Raw genomic sequence first — 19,598 nt, forward strand, 5'->3', positions numbered from 1 at the left:
ATATACATGTTCTTTCCCCTGTAGGTGAAGTAGATTCTCCTTTCAGGGAACTTCATGTTGGCAGCCATGCAATCAAACGATGGCGCCCCTAGGATAGCATCCTCATGTTGGAGAGGAGAGATGAAAAATTCTTCTTTGTCGACATAGCTTTGGACATGAAGCCTCAACTTCCCAATCAAGGGAGTAACGGAGGCTTGTTGTCCCTTGAAAGCGGTGTCAGCCGCTACAATATCTTTCATCTCAAAAGCTTGAATGTCCAGCTTGGTGGCCAACTCCATTGATATGAAGTTGCGAGGTGTGCACCATATCCCACATAGTGGGCTCAACAAAATCAATAATAGATCCTAGTTCCACTTACCCTAATATAATTTGAAAAATTAACCATTTATACGCTACTTAAGGGCCTCTCTTCTTAAGCAAGAAAAGAGAAACCAAATGCTCTAATACCAATGTAATGGACTTAGCCTATTAACTTGAGAGTAGCGAAATCATAGAGATTACTTTTGTGAAATTACTTTGTGAGCATATCGGGTGAACATAATTGATGGTAGCAACATAAACATAACATTTAGTTAGCTTGGCATGAACAATACTTTTGCAAGAGAGAGAGTTTGGAGAACATGACAACAATTGAAGACCGGATTTATGTGGATCCGGTCCCCCCTCCAGTAGGCCTTATTATCATAGTTTATCCCATCAAAGAGACTTATTACAATACAATCTTTGTGTTCCTTGTGACCTAGGTGATGCAATGAAGATGGAAAGCTTCATGCAGCACAAGCATAACATAAACTTTGTGGAAAGCATTAACGTTTCTAAGCCTCAGTCCCAAGATCTCAAACACCTTCAAAGGTGAAGAGAGATAGTAGGGAATGAGGGTAGGGAAGAGGAAGAAGAAACATTTCATAGGAGAAAGAATTAGTTCGTCACTTATCATCACTCTTCTTGATAGCATAGATAATAGCATAGTAATGAAGATGGAGAAGATGGCAAGCTTAAGCTTTGAAGCATGGCTCTTGGTTGGATTTGCATTCCACAGCCAAGAGTGTTGGTGTAGACTCTCAACCTCTCTACTTGCTTGGAGAAGGAGAGGGATCTCTTGCACTTTTCACTTCACACAATGAGTGTGTGTGTGTGTGTGTGGGGGGGGGAGGGGGGGGGGACAGAGTAGACCCCCCAAGAAAGCCCCTATCTTCCTTGGTCAACCCCCCCTTGTAGCTCGTGCTTGAAGCTCATTGGACCCCTTGAGGACTAGCCAATCACAAGCAAGAGGCATTACAAGCAACAAGGGTAGTCTTGGGACATGTGTCCCCTTTCCCCTTTGAGAGAGAGGAATTGATAAATGAAAAAAAAATTAATTACATCCTCTAAACGATCATTAGACCCCTTGGGTTGCCAACCAATAGGCTTTAGGCACACCATGAGGGCAACATGAGGAGGAACATAACAAGTGTCCCTTTGGCTTTCTTTGTACCAAGCTTGCCTTGTGTGAGTGTGTGTGTGTGTGTGTGTGTTTGTTCTCTCTCATCCCCGCTCTTGTAGGGCTTGCCTCCTCCTTGTAGGGATTGAGGATTTAACTTTTTGACACCTCAAGCCCCTCAAGCTTAGGCCCAGTTTCCCACCACAAGCTTGGCCCTTACGCAACTCAATCTTGGTCCGGGTTCCTATTTCAAGTACAACCCTAGCATATCAACCATGACAAGCACCTCAAGCATCTCAGCCATCAAGCACCTCAATCATCTCAGTCATCAAGCACCTCAAGCATCTGTGTCATCAAGTGCAACAAGCACCTCAAGCGCCTTAACCTTGGGCCGGGTTCCCACCTCAAGCACAACCCTAACTTAACTAAGGTCAAAGGACTTTTAACACTAATTATTGGAGGTCTTCAATGAAGATAACCCTACTTTATGCTTCATTGGTTAGACTTGCTCTTTGAAAGACCAGCTCTCATTTGGGCCCCTTTACCATTGGCCCCGTGTTGAGATAGATCTATAAGCACATGTCCATATTCTTACCCTTGTTCCAGTTTATTCTCCCACATTCAATGATTAGTTTAATATGAGAAAATAATTTGGGTTGGTTAGATATTAGTTTTTATGACATGTAAACTATGATGGCCATTAAACACCGTAAAATCGACTCCGAGCAGAAGATTGTGCCACTGAGTAAGAGCATGGATCACTACCAATAGCTCTTTTTCATAAATTTGTGCAACCCTCTCAGGACATGAAAGCATCTTTCTCTCGTAATCTATCACATGCCCCTCTTGGATCAAGAAGACCCCCCAAACTGCAACCACACGCATCACAGTAAAGCTCACAGGGGTTTGTGCAGGTCTGGCAAGGGCAACACTAGACCCGTTGTCAATTTATCCCTAAGATTCTGAAAGGCTTCAATTTCGGATGGGCCCTAAGTAAATGGAACCCCTTTTTGAATAAGAGATGCAAATGAGAATCTATCTCAATAAATTTTTAAATGAACCGTCTGTAATAAGAGCATAAACCCAAGAAGCTCTACACTTCATGAACATTCTTCAAATTGGGCCAACCTCGAATGGCCTCAACTCTTGCCGGATCCATCATCACATCATAAGCTGAGACCATAAGCCCCAAAAATTGTATCTTTGGCAAGGAAAACTAGCTCTTTTTCACGTTGTGACCAACCTGTGTAACCGCAGGGCCTGGAAAACATGTAGCAAGTTTTGTTGATGCTCTTCCTTGGTCTTAGAGGAGATGATTATTTCCTCAAAGAAAGTGCCCACAAAAGATATGTACTCCTGGAAAATTATATCCATCGTTTGATAGTCATCGAAGCATTGGTGAGACCAAAATGCATCACTAAGTACCCGTATAATAATATTGAAGGTTGTCTTGTAGACATCCCTAGGAGAAATTTGGATCTGATGATAACCACTTTTTAAATCAATTCTATTGAAGCAAGTAGAAACATGTAGTCGATCAAGCATATTATTGATCCTTAAAACAGGAAATTTATTCTTAATGGTAATCTTGTTGAGAGCTCTATAATCAATGCACATCCTCCAAGATCCATCTTTCTTTAAAACTAGCAATATCAATGAGAAAAATAGTAAAGTGATAGGCTAGATAAGACCTTTCTCTAGAAGCTCTTTTACTTGGTTAATTATCCCTTCATTTTGAGCACATCTCACTTGATAAGGTGGCCAGTTTGGTGGTATACTTCTTGGAATGAAGACAATCATGTGATCTTCCGGATGAGAAGGAGGTAACTAACCTCGTAAGTCTTCAAAGAAATAGTCAGCTTGAGCGTTAAGAAAATATTCTCGTTCTTTGTCAAGGTCAAAGACCTTTGACCCTTTATTTTCATCATTGAGTAAACAAATTACTAGATTTCATTAATTTCAAAATGGCCAAAGCCAATACAAGTGGGATGGACTTGTCCTTCAATTCTACACCAAGTACTATCTCTTTCCCCTTCTCAGTTTTCAAGATGGCTTTTCTTGCCCTGTAATAAACCACGGCTTGTGGAACTAAGGAATTCCTAGGAGGACATCACACTCTTCCAAAGGCATGATATAGAATTCCTTGTGCCCTAAATATCCCTGACAATCTAAACAAAGTTTACCAATGATAGGTGTAACGGCAACACCCTATCTGGTGCCGTTAGAACTGCCTCTGTCGGTCGCCCCATCTCATCGGGCATAATTCCAAATCGTGCTGCCAATTCATTCAAAATGAAGTTGGCCTTGGCATCACCATTAAAACAAATAAGGGCTTCTTGATCGTGAACTTTACCCCAAACACGACAAAGTTCAGTATTTTCATCCATTTGGTTGAGATAGATCCCCACAAAATCTGGTACCAGTCTTTCTTTTTGCTTTCTTTCTTTCTGCACTCCTCAACTTCTCTGGAACTCTCTGGCTTATCTTCAGTAGGTTCTTTTGGTGCCTTGTTCAAGAATCGGGATAACATATGTCCATTTTCACCACATCCAAAACACTTCCCGCTTTCAAATAGTCAGTGCGCGTCCGCAGACAGGCGTCCACAGACAGATGGGTTCGTGATTCTTTCCTTTTTGTTTCTTTTAGTTGTTCTGAGTCTGTCAAGTCCGAGGCATCAAATATTGATCATTCAGATACATCAAAGTACCCACATGCATCACAAATCCTTGCCTAGAATTTCCCATAAGCCTCTGGATAGATTCGGATTTATGCAACAAGCAGTAATCTCGTATTTCATTAGGCAGGCCACATCAAAATTGTTCAATCTGTTCCTTAGAAGGGATCTTCTTAAAAGAAGAGTCTGGTAGAAAATTATCCCAAAGTCTGTGGTAGTAATGATCTAGAGTGTCTTCCTTAATCATCCAGAGATGATTCCACGCAATAATGACATCGCGCTCGTATTCTTGTGTGAGCCATGACGAAGTAAAAACTTGTTTAAATTTGACCCATTTTGTTGGTGCCTCCTTGTGTAACAGCAAAGTGGATCACCATGTCTGTGCATTTTGCTTCAGATAAGAGGATGCCCTTCTGACCTTGGAATAGCACCCTCCTGAAAAAGCTATGTCAAATTGTTGAATAAAAGAAAGGGCTTTATGAGTGTCACGAAACCTTGGAAAAATGTCAAACTTTAGGGCTTGTTTGTCTTCCTTGATCTTTGGTTTTCTTGCTCTTATTCTTGAGAGAGAATTATACTAGTTAGCTCTATAGAAACGATTCCTTTTTTAGTAAAATAATGGCTAGTGGAGTTTAAACTCTCAGAAGAAGATGAATCATCCTTTCAATTGCCTGCAAACTTTCTTGATCGTTGATGGGATCTGCTCTTCTTTGCCTTCTTCTTATTCTTGTTGTGTTTGTCAGATATTTATCGCTTCCTTCTCTTTCGGTCCTCTTCATTAGAGTCCCAGGAAGAAGAACTATTGAAATTTTCTGAAGACGATGAGGATGAATTGGAAACACCCTCAAAGCATACGTGCTTCTTTGTATTTTGTGCTTTCAGAGAAGAGGATTTCCGACCCAAATAGCCCAGAAAGTTTGTGGCTCGGTTGGGTCTCCTTGGCAACTTCTCCAAAAAATGGCTAACGTATCGTTGCCATCGGGAATGCATCTTTTCAATTGGATGCTTGGTCAAAAAAATTCATATTGGGGATCTTGGGAGTACTCAAGCATTTGTCCTACACAAGAATCAACTTTTTGTTGGTCCTCCATCTCCATTCGTTCATACTCCGTAGGCGGAGGTGGCCCGTACTCCCCTTCCAAATCCATCAAAGGGGTCGTCGTCCATTTGAATCTTCAAAGTTTTCCCCCGAATCGGATTTGTCCAAAGTATTTACTTTCTCCTATCCGGATTTTTTACCAAAATCCATGTGTGTTGCGATAAAAGGGATCGCATTCTCCGAAGAAGGAAAATTGACTAAGCTTTGATACCACTGTAATAGACTGGGATGCCCAAATTTGCAATTCACCACAACACTTCAGGAGCAACAACTAAATTTCTTAACTTAATTCAACAAAGAGAGAGAGAGAGAGAGAGAGAGAGAGAGTCAACACGTCTTGACGTAGTTCCGTGCCTAAAGGTATTGGCCCCAAAGAGTGGCGCCCCTTTTGGTATTTCTTTTTCTTATTAATCAAGTTGCCACACAACTCTCGAGGGTCCTCCGCTCTCAAACTCTGTATCCAGATGCTATGAGAAGTGAGGGCCCAAGGGCTCCTTATAAACTTACAAGGGCTGCCAAAATCATAACCCAAAAAGAAGGTTAACTCAAAATCATTGAGCCCAAAAGCTAGCGGTGCAAACAACTCAGTGCAATTTGCAGAAAATCCTATTTCTTGCCACATTAACATGTCAACGTGATTGCGATGCATTTTTTGAGCCGTTCGTATGGCAACGATATCATCAATCAATCTACTATTTCTTTTATTCTTTTGTCCTTTGGGTCCCCTTGACAAGGATACATAAGATGGTACAACTTATAATCTTTAATTATTTCAATTCTAGGCCTCTCATATAGGCCCTAAAAGTTGATAAAACTTTTATCTGCCCTTTTGTCCAGGAGTTGGATCTCCTTCCGTCTCTGTGGTCATGCCATGTCATCACTTTGTGACAAAGAGGCCTAAAACCCACAAAACCTAATCCTAGGCTTAATTTCATAAATTGTAGTGATTGCTGATGTGATAGGTTTCTGGATTTTACGCTAACATGATGACGTGATAGGCTGTATAAAATTTTGCAATTTGCACTAGCTCATTTTGGCAATTTATAGCACTAGCTTTTGGGCAGGTGCTTCTGGGGTTAATTCTTTTGAGTTTACCTGCTTTTGGGGATTTGATTGTGGCATTCCTTGTAAGTTTATAAGGAGCGCTTGGGGCCTCACTTCTCAGAGAATATTGACGTAGAGTTTGAGAGTGGAGGACCCTTGGGAGTGTACTTCAACGTGATTAATACAAAAACGGACGCCAGTCTTTGGGGATAATACCTCTGTGCATGGAACTACAACGGGCTATGTCGACTCTCTCTCTCTCTCTCTCTCTCTCTCTCTCTCTCTCTCTCTCTCTTTGTTTAAATAAGTTTCAATGATTTATCTATTGCTCTTGCATGTGTTGTGTTGAATTGTAAATTTGGGCATCCAAGTCTGTTACAGTAATATCAAGCACATTCCATTTTCCTTCTATGGAGAATCCGATCCCTTTTATTGCCATACACATGGATTCTAGTAACAAGTCCGGACAGAAGAAAGTGAATACACCGGCCAGCTCGGACTCCGGGGAAACACTGAAGACTCAAATGGATGAAGAACACCTTCGGTCAATTCGGAATAAGAGTACAAGCCACCTTTTCCTACATAGTAAAATCGAAGGGAGATGCAACGCCAACAACAAGTTGATGCATGTGCACAATAGATGCTTCAATACTCCCAATGTTACCAGTATGCAAAATTTTTGACCAAGCATCCGATTGACAAGCTGCTATCCATCTAGAAACCTTTGAAGTCATCTTTGAAGAAAACACCTATTTTGTGGGTGTATTTGAAGGACTAATTTGATGAAGCAATCAAACAACATGTTATCTATTTTCTAGAGAAGTTGTTGAGGAGACCCAATTGAGCCACAGACTTTTTGGGCTATTTAGGCCAGTAATCTTCTTTTGCAAAAGCACAAAAGACAAAGAAGCATGTACCTTTTGAGAGTGTTTCTAGTTCATCCTCATCGTCTTTAGACAATTTCGATAGATCTTCCTCCTCAGACTCTAGTGAAGAGGATCAAAAGAGCAGGAAGGGACAAAGATTTAACAAACACATCAAGAATAAGAAGAAGGCAAAGAAGTGCAGATCCCATCGACAATCACAAAATAAAGGGTCAAATATCTCTGACCTTGACAAAGAACGACATGATTTTCTTAACGCTCAAGCTAAATGTTTCTCTGAAGGCTTACCAGGAGAGTTACCTCCTTCTCGTTCAGAAGATCACATGATTGATTTGATTCCAAGAATCACACCACCAAACCGGCCACCTTATCGAGTGGGCCGCACTCAAACTGAAGAGATAATGAGCCAAGTAGAAGAACTCTAGAAAAAGGTCTCATCTAGCCTAGCTTCAAGCTCAAAAGAAAAAAGCTAGCGCTAAAATCAGGCAGTGCAAATCACAAAAAATTGTACAACTGCCACGTCAACACCTGTCAGCACAGAACTTCTTCTGCTTCTTCTAGGGTTTACACCCCCTTGCCAGGATTTCCAGGTTGGATGTGTTCTTCAGTCGATTGACACGTCAGCAATTTGTGACATCCCCCTTTCTTAAAAGAGATTAATTGTCCATGATTGTAGCATATCTGCAAAACAACTCAAGCTAGCTCAAAAATTTCCGAGGGACAATCAATTTTTTCTTTTTGATTTAAGGAGGAGGAATCTCCTTTTGGCTCTTTTGTTAATGGGTTGGCTTCTCCTTTTGGCTATTTTGTTAAGAAGGTGGCTTCTTCTTTTGTCTCGGTGGAGCTCTTGATCTCCTGGGTCATTGGCTTCCCAAAAAAATCTTGTCCAATAAGGAGTATATTCTCATTCTAGATCAAAACTCTTGATATTTTGACGTAGTAAAATTAGCCATATCATTTCGACCGCACTAATCTTCCACAAGTGTCTTGATGCACTAAAATTACACACCCAATCAATCTCATCCAATTAGGAATATTTAGTGGTTGGCACATCACAATGCAACACAAGTGCTAACATATGCATGGTACAGACACATCAAACAGTATCGCTCAGCACTCTCTTGAGACAAATGGTCTAAGAAGCCCGAGACGAGAGCACGAACGGATCAAAGCATGAAGGTTTCAAAGCACAAATTAATCTGAGCACAAAGCTTCTTTGATACACATCACAACACGAAGGGATCGGAGCACAAAGCTTCTTTGATACACATCTTTGAACAATCTGGAAGCGCCATCTTGCTTTGCCTGGTCTTTGATAGAACTGGTATGCTTCAAAAAAGCATACGATTGAAGCTCTGATACCACTAACACAACACACTGGGAAAATTTAAGCACTTCAAATAACAATTGAACTTAAAGAAAGATAGAGAGTGCATGAGACACGAGACAGGGAGTGGTGGAGTTCCACCCTAAGAGAGCACTGGCCCCAAACCCTGGTGCCCCTTTTGATATTTCTTAATAAACTCAAACTTAGTCCAAGCCGGTTCTCCATGCTCTGCACCTTCATCGAGAAGCATGTTTGAGAATGAGCCAATTACAATGAAAATATTCAAACTCAAACTCACAAAAACCCATATAGCTGTCACATTAGCACTTATGAATGCAAAACGTGGAAATCCATATGTTCATGCCATGTCAACATGTCAGCGTAATTTTTGAGATTTCATACAGCCTACCATGTCATCGATTCCACGCGATTTGGGTTTTGTGTCTGTGTGTGCCGCTTTATTTTTATAGTGTCACTTGGACCCCATTGGATGGGGTCCCATAAGTTGGTGGGAACATCTTTAAAAATAGGCCACTCATCAAGACTTTGCAAGTTGGTAAACTTCTTATGCTTCTTCTACTTGTTCTAGGGTTGAGGCCCCTCAATCGAGATCTGTAGGGTGGCTCCGTTCTTCAATGGGTTGACACGAGCAGTTTGTGAAACATCCAACCTAACACTTCACAGTTTTTCTCATCGGTGTTGCTAGTTTTGAAGAAAGATGTATCTTGGAGAATGTGCATTGATTATAGAGCTCTAAACAAGATTACCAGCAAAAACAGATTTCCTATTGCAAGGATGATATACTTGACTGACTACATGGTTCTACTTGCTTCAGTAGAATTGATTTAAAAAGTGGTTATCATCTGATCCAAATTACACATGGGGATGTCTACAAGATAGTCTTCAAGACGAGTTTTGATTGTACGAGTAGTTAGTGATGCCTTTTGATCTAACAAATGCTCGGTAACTTTCAACCAAATGGTGGATATAAGTTTTTGAGAGTACAAATCTTTTGTGGGCACTTTATTTGACAAAATCATCATATTCTCCAACACCGAGGAATCAACAACACTTGTTTAAGTTTTTCTACACCCTGCGGTTACAAAGGTTGGTCATCAATGAAAAAAAGAGCGAGTTTTTCTTGCCAAAGATACACTATCTGGGGCATATTGTCTCATCTAATGGTGTGATGATGAATCCGGCCAAAGTTGAGACCCCGAGGAGTCCACTATGTAAAAATTGCATATAGCACGTGCAAGCAAGAGGTATTTAAATAATCCCTTATCTGTATATTTCCAAGTATTATATGTACCTCTTATGTATGCATTTTTGTAAAAAACTAGCCCTTATGTATGAAAATTTTCACTTTGTCAATTTAAAAACCCTTTATGTAAATACATTTTCCTGTAAGTGTACCTAATTATGAATCCCTTATTTTGTTCACACGTGCTATCTTACATATTTTCTAGTGGATGCCCGGGGTTGAGACCATTCAAGAGATGAGAAAGCACATGAGATGGGATAACATTCTGTCTCACAGTTTCACTTCCAATTTGTCCATGTGAAGGAACATAAGAATTTGGTGGGAAATGCATTGTCTTGCAAGCCCATCTCATGTACTCTAGAGTTTCTCAAGAGTAAAGGTCTTTTGTGGGCACTTTCTTTGATGAAATCATCATATTCTCCAAGACTAGGGAAGAGCATCAACAACACTTGTTGCAATTTTTCTACGCCCTGCGGTTATACAGGTTGGTCATCAATGCAAAAAAGAGCGAGTTCTTCTTATCAAAGATACACTTTCTGGGGCATATTTTCTCATATGACGGAGTGATGATGGATCCGTCGGCCAAAGTTGAGACCATTTAAGAGATGAGAAAGCACATGAGATGGGATAACATTCTATCACAGTTTCACTTCTAGATTTTCCATGTGAAGGGACATAAGAATTTGGTGGGAGACGCATGTTCTTGCAAGCCCTTGGTTTTAGCTATTTTTGCGATTCATCACTGTAGCTTCAAGGATATGGTCGATCAGTACTCCACAGATCCCAATTTAGTAGACAACTTTAGCCGATTACAGAATGGAAAAGCAATTGCAAGCTATTCCATACATGATGGTTATTTGATAAAGAAAATGATATTGTGCGCTACTTAGCAATTAAGGGAAAGGTTCAGACAGAGTGCCATTGTCCACCTTTCTCGTTCATGTAAAAGCATTGCTTTCTAATTTTTTTTAAATCTTCCCAAGACTAAGAGTGGGAATGATGGTATTTGGACCATCATTGACAGATTCAGTAAACAAGCTCACTTTATTCCGGTAGAGAAGACCAATCATTTGGCAAAACTATTGGTTTCAAAGATTTTTCGATTACATGGTATGCCTTAGTCCATTGTTTTCGATAGAGATCCCCGTTTCACTAGTTTGTTTTGGAGGGCAATCTAGGAGAACATTAACACGTGGTTGAAGTTCTCATCTTCTTTCCACACATATACAGATGGGAAATCTGAGATAGCCAATTCACTGGTTTTGGATTTATTGAAGTCTTACATATCTGATCAGAAGACTCAATGAGAAAAGTATTTGCTCTTTGTCGAGTTTGCCTACAATAACACAATTTATTTATTAACTTATGAATACCTTGGTAAACCCACAAACCCTAATCTTATGCCCAATTTTTTAAACTCAGGGAGGTCACCAATGACAGATTTAACCTATTAAATGAGCTCAACAAAAGGGTATTTGTTGAAGTTCTTAAAACTCACAGAAATATATATACAAAAGGATACTATTTTTTCAATTTTGAAAAAAACTTACAAATTTTGAAAGAAAAGGGCACATTATATTCCTTAAAGAATTCATAAATAAGAGGTTTCACAAACATGTCTTGAATGCATGCCATATGGTAGTTTTACAAATAGTGAATCCCTAGAGTCCATAAATTACGCTGACAATTGACGAGGTAATTTTTTGGATTCTATGCTAACATGCTGACCTGGTAGACTGTAGAGATTTTTGCAATTTTCTTGGCTTCTTTTGGAAGCTTCTAGCGCTATCTTTTGAGGGCAGGTGATTTTGGCGTTAATGCTTTTGAGTTTACCATCTTTTGGGGATCTTCTTTTGGCATCCCTTATAATTTCATAAAGAGCTATTGGGGCCTCACTTCTTAGAGCATCTGGACGTAGAGTCTGAGAGTGAAGGACCCTTGATAGTTGTACTGCAATTTGAATAATACAAAAAGAAATACCAAATAAGGCGCCAGTCTTTGGGGCCAATACCTATGAGCATGGAACTACATCGAGCCGTGTCGACTCTCTCTCTCTCTCTCTTTGTTGAATTTAGTTAAGTGATTTATTTGTTTCTCTTGCATGTGTTTTGGTGAATTGCAGATTTGGGCATCCAAGTCTATTACACATCAAGTTCCTCAACTTTAGTTGATCTTCAATTGGCATATCTTCTGGAACATCTCCCACAAAAATTCTTAGAAGAATCACATGAAATGCATTATGAATCTTCCAGCTGTTGTCAAGCAATTTGAGCCTTTATGCAACATTGATGATCTTATCAATGACTTGAAAAGTTGCATAGTAACGCATACTGAGTTTTGGAAATAATTGCTTCTTACCCTTATCTTCTTTACTCTTACCTTTTCAAATAAAATAAAACCCAATCGCCAGGTGAGAACAAAAGTTCATGTCAGTGACGATCAGCTTCTCTTTTTTGCTTTGCCTAAGTTTTCTTTAAGACAAGCTAGATTTTATATACATTTCATCCGTACTTTCCACGTATCGATCTGGTTTTAAAATCTTATCTTTTTTGTGTGCAAAATGGGATGAACCGTTTTGTGTGCATTAGCCTTGGGTGTTGTGTATGCACCCCTTGTCATCCTTATGTGATTCCAGTTTATCTTGGTTGACATGACCAGAACCTTACTTTGAAGTTTATGACATTAAGCACGTAATATGATACCAAAAGAATCAAGAGTTGGAGGATATTTTAAAGAGGTAATTAAACCTGTAGCCCTGAAGTCCGTTGTAGTTTTTTCATTTTCTCATTTTCTCAATTCCAAGGTAAAAGAGAAAGTGTAAAAGACCGTGCAAGAACAAAATTGAATGGTAAGGTCTTTCTCTCAAGTTTTATTACAAAATGATGTGTTTTGTGTACTTAGGTTACACTCCAACATGAGAAAGAATTTCATAAAAAAAAGTTAAAAATATGAAGTTTCTTTCATGTTTTGAAACGTGTGTTGTGTTTTCAAGTTTACAATTTAGCATGGAAAGGAGAAGTTTTCCATCAGAAAAGAATTCAATGTGGAGATTGTAGTGTATGAAGAGTTGAAAGGTTTGCAAGGCCAACAACTACTTATACTCTATGACACTTTTGCCATGGAGGATGTGCACTATGAGATTTTTGAGTCTGATGATGTTTTCTCATAGCAGTAGATGGAAGGGGTATTTTTTGTGCTTATCACTTTACTTTTGGAGCTACATCAATGGTATTGGTTGCACAACAAAATCAGTCCTAAATGTTTTTGCCAGTGATATGTGAGTTTACTTTATCTTAATGATAGAAAAAGAAAATGTCTCTTTAAATATTGTTGACAAAACTTCTTTGTAAATTTTTGTGATCATGGATTTTGAGAATGCATCAAGATTCAGAGTTCTTCACAGCAAAGCAACGGAGCCCAAATTTTGAAGCCCTTATTTGGAGGAAATCCCTAACAATATTTTTCATGGTTGTTTTTTAGGCGATGTGAACTACGTTGCTGTAAATTTATACCTTGGTTATAATCCCTCTATTAGAACGAACATAGAGTCCTTGATGTTTAACATAATTGATATTAGACATATGGCATGCTAAATATGATTCACTATGCAATACAGTTCAGTTGTAAATTTGAAATTTATTTTTTGTTTGAAGATATGGGAAACAACTTCCATGGTGTTGCTTTCATAAGAAGATTGGAAAGACATGACATAGAGACATAAATTAGACAAATCTCAACATTATCTCATAAGCATGCATCGCCACCATGTAGCACAAAGGAACAATATTGCATTGTATTTCCAATCTTTCTTATGAAAGAAACACCATGGAAGTTGATTCCCATATCTTCAAACAACAAATAAATTTTAGATTTTCAACTAAGCTGCATTGCATAGTGAATCACATCTAGCATGCCACATACCTCATCTCAATGATGTTGTACATCAAGGACTCCATGTTCCTTCCAATAAAGGGATTATAACAAAGGTATAAATTTACAGCAGCATAGGTCACATTGCCTAAAAGACAACCAGCAAAAATATTATTTGGGATTGCCTCCAAATAAGGCCTTTATAAATTTGGGCTCCGTTGCTTTGCTGTGAAGAACTCCGACTCTTGATGCATTCTGAAAATCCATGGTCACAAACCTAAACAAAAAGTTTTGTCTACAATAATAGAAGAGATATTTGCTTTTGCTATCATTAAGATAAAGTAAACTCACCTACCACTAGCAAAGCAAAAACATTTAGGGATGATTTTGTTGTGCAACCAGCCTCATCGATGTATCTCCAAAAGTAAATAGATAAACACCAAAAATTTCCCTTTCATATGTTGCTGCAAGCAAACATCATGAAACTCAAAAATCCCATAGTGCACATCCTCCATGGAAAAAGCTTCATAGAGTTCAAATAGTTATTGGCCTTGCAAACCCTTCAACTCTTCGTACACTACAATCTACACATTGGAAACTTTTCTAATGGAAAACTTTTTCTTCCATGCTAAAGTGTAAACCTCAATACACAACACACATTTTAAAACATGAAAGAAGCTTCATATTCTCAACTTTTTTTTATGAAATTCTTATGTTGGACCGTAACCTATGTACACAAAACACATCATTTTGTAATAAACCTTGAGAGAAAGACCTTACCATTCAATTTTGTTCTTGTACGGTCTTTTATACTTCACTTTTACCTATCAAAAATTTGGAAGTGAGAAAATGAGAAAGTGAAAAAAATGCAACGGATTTCAGGGCTATAGGTTTAATTACCTCTTAAAAATATCCTTTATCTCTTGATTCTTTTGGTATCATATTACTTGCTTAATGCCATAAAGATCAAAGTAAGGTTCTGGGCATGTCAACCTAACATAATTTGGAATCACATAAGGATGGCAAGTGGTGCGTACACCACACCCAAGGCTAATGCATACAAAAAGGTTTATCCCATTTTGCATACAAAAAATATAATATTTTTGAAGCAAATCGATATGTGAAAAGTATGATAAAATGTATATGAAAAATCAAGCTTGCCTTGGAGAAAACTTAGGCAAAGCAGAAAACAGAAGCTAATTGTCACCACAGATATGAACTTTTGTTCTCACCTAGTGACTGGGTTTTATTGTGATTTGAAAAGGCAAGATTAAAGATGATAAGGGAAAGAAGCGATTATTTCCAGAACTAAGTATGCATTACTATGGACCTTTTCAAGTAATTGATAAGATTAGCAATGTTGCATATAGGCTAAAATTTCCTAACAGTTGGAAGATTCATAATGAGTTTCATGTAAATCTTCTAAGACTTTTTGTGGGAAATGTTCTGGAAGATATGCCAATTGAGGATCAACCCGAAGTTAAGAAACTTGATGTGTAATAGACTTGGATTCCCAAATTTGCAATTCACCACAACATACGCGGGAGCAAGAAGTAAATCACTTGACTTAATGTGTGTGTGTGTGTGTGTGTGTGTGTGAGAGAGAGAGAGAGAGAGAGAGAGAGAGAGAGAGAGAGAGAGAGATTATCGTCCACGGAGGTTAGATACAACCTATGGGACCCAAAAACAAAACATTACAAAGGGTTTCGTCTACGAAGAGGAGTTGTTAAATACACCTCAATTAAGGACTGAGGGTCCAAAGAAGGGCAAAAAAGATGAAACCTAAGGAGGAGGGAGAGGTGAGGGGGTAGCCGGTTTTGGAGCTCAAAACTCCTGGACAATGGCTTTACCTCCTCAGTAAACTGTCCATTTTCTTGCAATGCGCGCTTCACGCACTTTTTGGAGTTCTACCTTCTTCTGTTTGAGTTGGGAGGGTGTAAGATCTTCTGCAAACCAAAGAGTGGTGCCTTTGAGAAGCCTCGATTGCTCGAGGAATTTGATTTGATCTGCTTTGGTCTTGAAAGTGAGGACCACATGGTTGGTACAGTGTTCAGACGCAAGGGTTGTGATTGTTGCATGATTACACTGTACTCCTGCAGAGATTACTGTCTGAATTCGGGCAAGGGACTCCTTGGACTTGAGATCCCCCTCCCCTTTCCAATCGCTTGGGAGCCCACCAATGAGGACATTGAGAGCTTTATCTTCTTGCCATTTTTGTTCGCATAGTGTGGATGCCACCTTGTCTTCAATCTTGCGACATACCTCCTCATGTACTTGACTCTTGAACTCCTTTGCGAGCATGGTCACTACTTTGCCTTTTGCTGAGAGAGAGAGAGAGAGAGAGAGAGAGAGAGAGAGAGAGAGAGAGAGAGAGAGAGAGAGAGAGAGAGAGAGAGAGAGAGTTGACAAGGCCCAACGTAGTTTTGTGCTCAAAGTTATTGGCCCCAAAGACTGGCGCCCCTTTCAGTATTTCCTTTTATATAAATCAAGTTGTAAGACAACTCCCGAGGGACTTCTACTCTCAAACTTTGCATCTAGATGCTCTTAGAAGTGAGTCCCTAATGTCTCTTGATAAAACTCTCTTGATAAAACTCACAAGGGATGCCAAAAGCAAAGCCCCAAAAGACAATAAACTCAAAAGTATAACCCCAAAAGCACCCGCCCTTAAAAGATAGCTCTAGAAACTGCCAAAAGCAGCCAATGCAAATTGAGGAAATTTGTACAGTCTGCCACGACAAATTGCCAACGTAAAATCCAAAAATTGCCACATCAACAGTTAGCGTGATTTATGTGATTGGGGCTAGGATTAGGGTATGTGGATTTTTAGGGTTTTAGGCCCCTCGGTCAAGGTACCATTAGTTGGGAACAACTTATAATCTTTAAATCACTTATAGGCCTCTCGGATAGGCTTTATAAGCTGATACAACTTTATCTTCCAATCCACATCCTCTAAGATCCATCTTTCTTTAAAACTAGCAGCACCGATGATATGATAACACTGTCTGTGACACATACTCACTAATCTATGCACTCAATCTACAAAATCTACTCTCAATGCAAGCAATGAAGCACACATTGGAGAGATCGCACACAATTGGCAAGTCCAATGTGTCACAAACAAGCAATCGGTATGTGGAAAGAAGAGAGAAAGAGCTCTCAATGAAGAATACATGAAATAGAAATAGAAAATTATCATCATACAAGGAACCAAGGTTGCCATTGTAGCTCCCTCTTGAAGTTGGAGATGGAGAGCATCTACTTTTAAGATTAGTTGATCAAGTGCCCTTTCACATTCACTACATTCACTTATTTTCACCTCCACATGCTTCTCTTTAGACTCCCGACTTCCATTCACATTGCAAAAGTCCTTGGTTGTGGGTTGGCCGTCCATTGCACCTCTTGGCAAGGACTTATGTTGCACTTTCATGCACTCTCGCCAAGCTTTATGCTTCACACACACACACACACACACACACACACACACACACACACACACACACACACACACACACACACACACTAGTGTGGGTTTTCCACCCATGGGGGCGGGGGCGGGGGCATGGGTTTTTTGCAGCCCTGGCGGGGTTTGACAACCCTTAACCACATTTTGGGGTCAAGGTGGTTTAACCACCTTTCTAGGGGCCACGCACGTATTTATGGCCTATCTCCCCTTCACTTTCTAGTCGCCATTAGATCATCTTGTATACTGCCATCTAGAGTATTAAGCTTTGTCAACATTTCCACTTGCTCTCTCTCTCTGCTCTAGCATTTCTTGCCCTCCATCTATCTATATCTCTTGTCTCTTTCCTCCTTCTGCTTCTTACTCCGACATGGTATCAGAGCATAGCTTTTACTGATTGGAGTTTTCACCTTGGCTTGGAGGATCAACATGGAGGCTCACATCAAAGAACCCGTGAGCATTCATCCCTAGAGACCCCTCCAAAACTCTCTTGAACAACATAATGTTACCCACGCATAAAGCCTTGAGTATGCATGTAGAGTGTCTCATCATTAGACACTTAACTATTTATACCCATGCACATGCACAACAAGCTCAACAATTCACCTGCAGTGAAGATTAAAGATGAATGCACTTTTTCCCATCAGGGTTTTTCCTTCATCAACTCTTTCCTTTTATTTTTCAATAAATGGAGAAAGCTCTTCAACAATGCAATCGCGTCTACTCAAGGGTGTAACAAACATGCTGCAGATAACATCCGCTCTTGACAGGGGGGACACACATTTTCAGATACAATCAACCCTCGCAGGGGGGAAACCCTCAACTTTAAGACCTAGCTCAAACCAGACATGGGGGGTATCCCAATTACACCATAACACAGGTCACAATAGGTATGAAAACATTTCAACGCAAACGAGACTACATCAAATCTTTCAAGCAAGGCCAATATGAAGAGAAGTCAACCTCAACACTGCCAATGTGAGAGACAAAGCCCAATGACAATTGCAATATACCGGGCATGTTACACTCAAAGAATTATATTTCCACTAACTTCTTCAAACTAACATCAATCATTTCGCATCATTATGGCTTCCTTTTGGCCACACAAATCCACCAAAAATTGAAATCAATATCAAGGCCTCCAATAAATCATGCCATACTCGACTAGCTTCCATCCACCATTTGTCTCAATCCTTATTAACCCTCTTTTGCATTCACTTCTCAAGAAGACCTATAGAAGATGTAAGGATGTGCTACAAACGAGGAGAGCGCACTAGATGAATACTGGGCATTGCGGAAGCAGCCACAGTTCCCACATATTGATATTTCCTATTATATATTTCTCGCAATGCGGATGCATTTAATATAAAACGGGCGAGTCTCTTCAGAGTCCAACCTATATTATCAGACTCTACAATGAATCCTAGGTAGATAATAGGAGTAGAAGTGACTTGAGCCATTTGGGGGGCCGAACACTTCAGTTTAAAACCTAGGTATATTGTCCGAGTGAGCAGCGAAAGTAGGAGAGAGCCGAGAGATAGAGACACATGGAGGGCAAGAAATGCTAGAGAATAGAGAGAGAGCGACTAGAAATGCTGGCAAAGCTCAATACTCCAGATGGTGGTATACATTATGATCTAATGATGACCAGTAATTGAACGATAGGTAGACCATAAATATGTGTCTGCCCCCCATAAAGGTGGTCAAACAATCCTAACCCCAAAAAATATGGTCAACCCCCCCCTCCCCCCCCCCCCCCCCCCCCCCCCCCCCCCCCTCCTCTTTGGGTTGGTAAACCCATGCTAGTAGGTGTGTGTGTGTGTGTGAAGCATAAAGCCTAGAGGCAATGCATGAAAGTGTGATAGAAGTCCTTGCTAGGAGGTGCAACAGGCGGACAACCCACAACCAAGGGTTGGTGCAATGTGAATGGAATCCAGGAATTCGGAGAGAAGTATCTAGAGGTGAAAATGACTCTTGAGGAATGTGGAACAAGAGACAAGGGTGGAAAGAGATATGATATATCCCCCCCCCCCCAAAATGGAACACTCTGACCAAAAGACAAGGATGCCCATGTCGAGGAAAACAAGCAGCAACTCCGAGTGAAAAGGTGGCCAAGGGGTTAAGGTTGGCGAAGAGGCTATTGAATATTCCCCTCCACAACTGTTGTGGAGGCAGTCCCTAAAGGAGAAGTTGGTTGGTTGTTTTGAGTGGGGCCTCCCTTGCCACGGGCTGCAAGGGCATTGCCCGCAGGAGCCGGGCGGGTATCCCTTTCCTGTAAACACTAAGGAATCTTCTATAAATGAGGAAGAAGTCCTCCCAAGTGGGTGGCCTGAGAAGAGGTAATCTAAGACTGGTAATCATACTAAGAGGGAAGCTTGAACAACAACCCAATCGCCATGTCCTCAAATGAAATCACCTTGCTGCAAGCTATAATCTCGGCATGAAGCTAATATATGCAAGAGATGAGACCTTGGAGACAACTAAACTAAGAGAACTCAAGGGTCATCGGTTGTTTCTCTAACGTGAGGATACAATTGGATGTGTTTTCCTCGTACA

At 40.1% G+C, this 19,598-nt stretch overlaps 2 pseudogenes; one reads left to right on the forward strand and one right to left on the reverse strand.

Annotated features, from left to right (window-relative positions):
• The first annotated feature begins 12,411 nt into the window (after positions 1 to 12,411).
• LOC147450020 (uncharacterized) lies at positions 12,412 to 13,401 on the forward strand (annotated as a pseudogene).
• A 120-nt stretch (positions 13,402 to 13,521) lies between these two features.
• On the reverse strand, positions 13,522 to 15,883 carry LOC147450021 (uncharacterized; annotated as a pseudogene).
• Between the last annotated feature and the right edge of the window lie 3,715 nt (positions 15,884 to 19,598).

The sequence above is a fragment of the Adiantum capillus-veneris genome, chromosome 9 (genome assembly GCF_014529385.1).
Source record: "Adiantum capillus-veneris isolate H3 chromosome 9, ASM1452938v2, whole genome shotgun sequence".
Lineage (NCBI taxonomy): Eukaryota > Viridiplantae > Streptophyta > Polypodiopsida > Polypodiales > Pteridaceae > Adiantum > Adiantum capillus-veneris.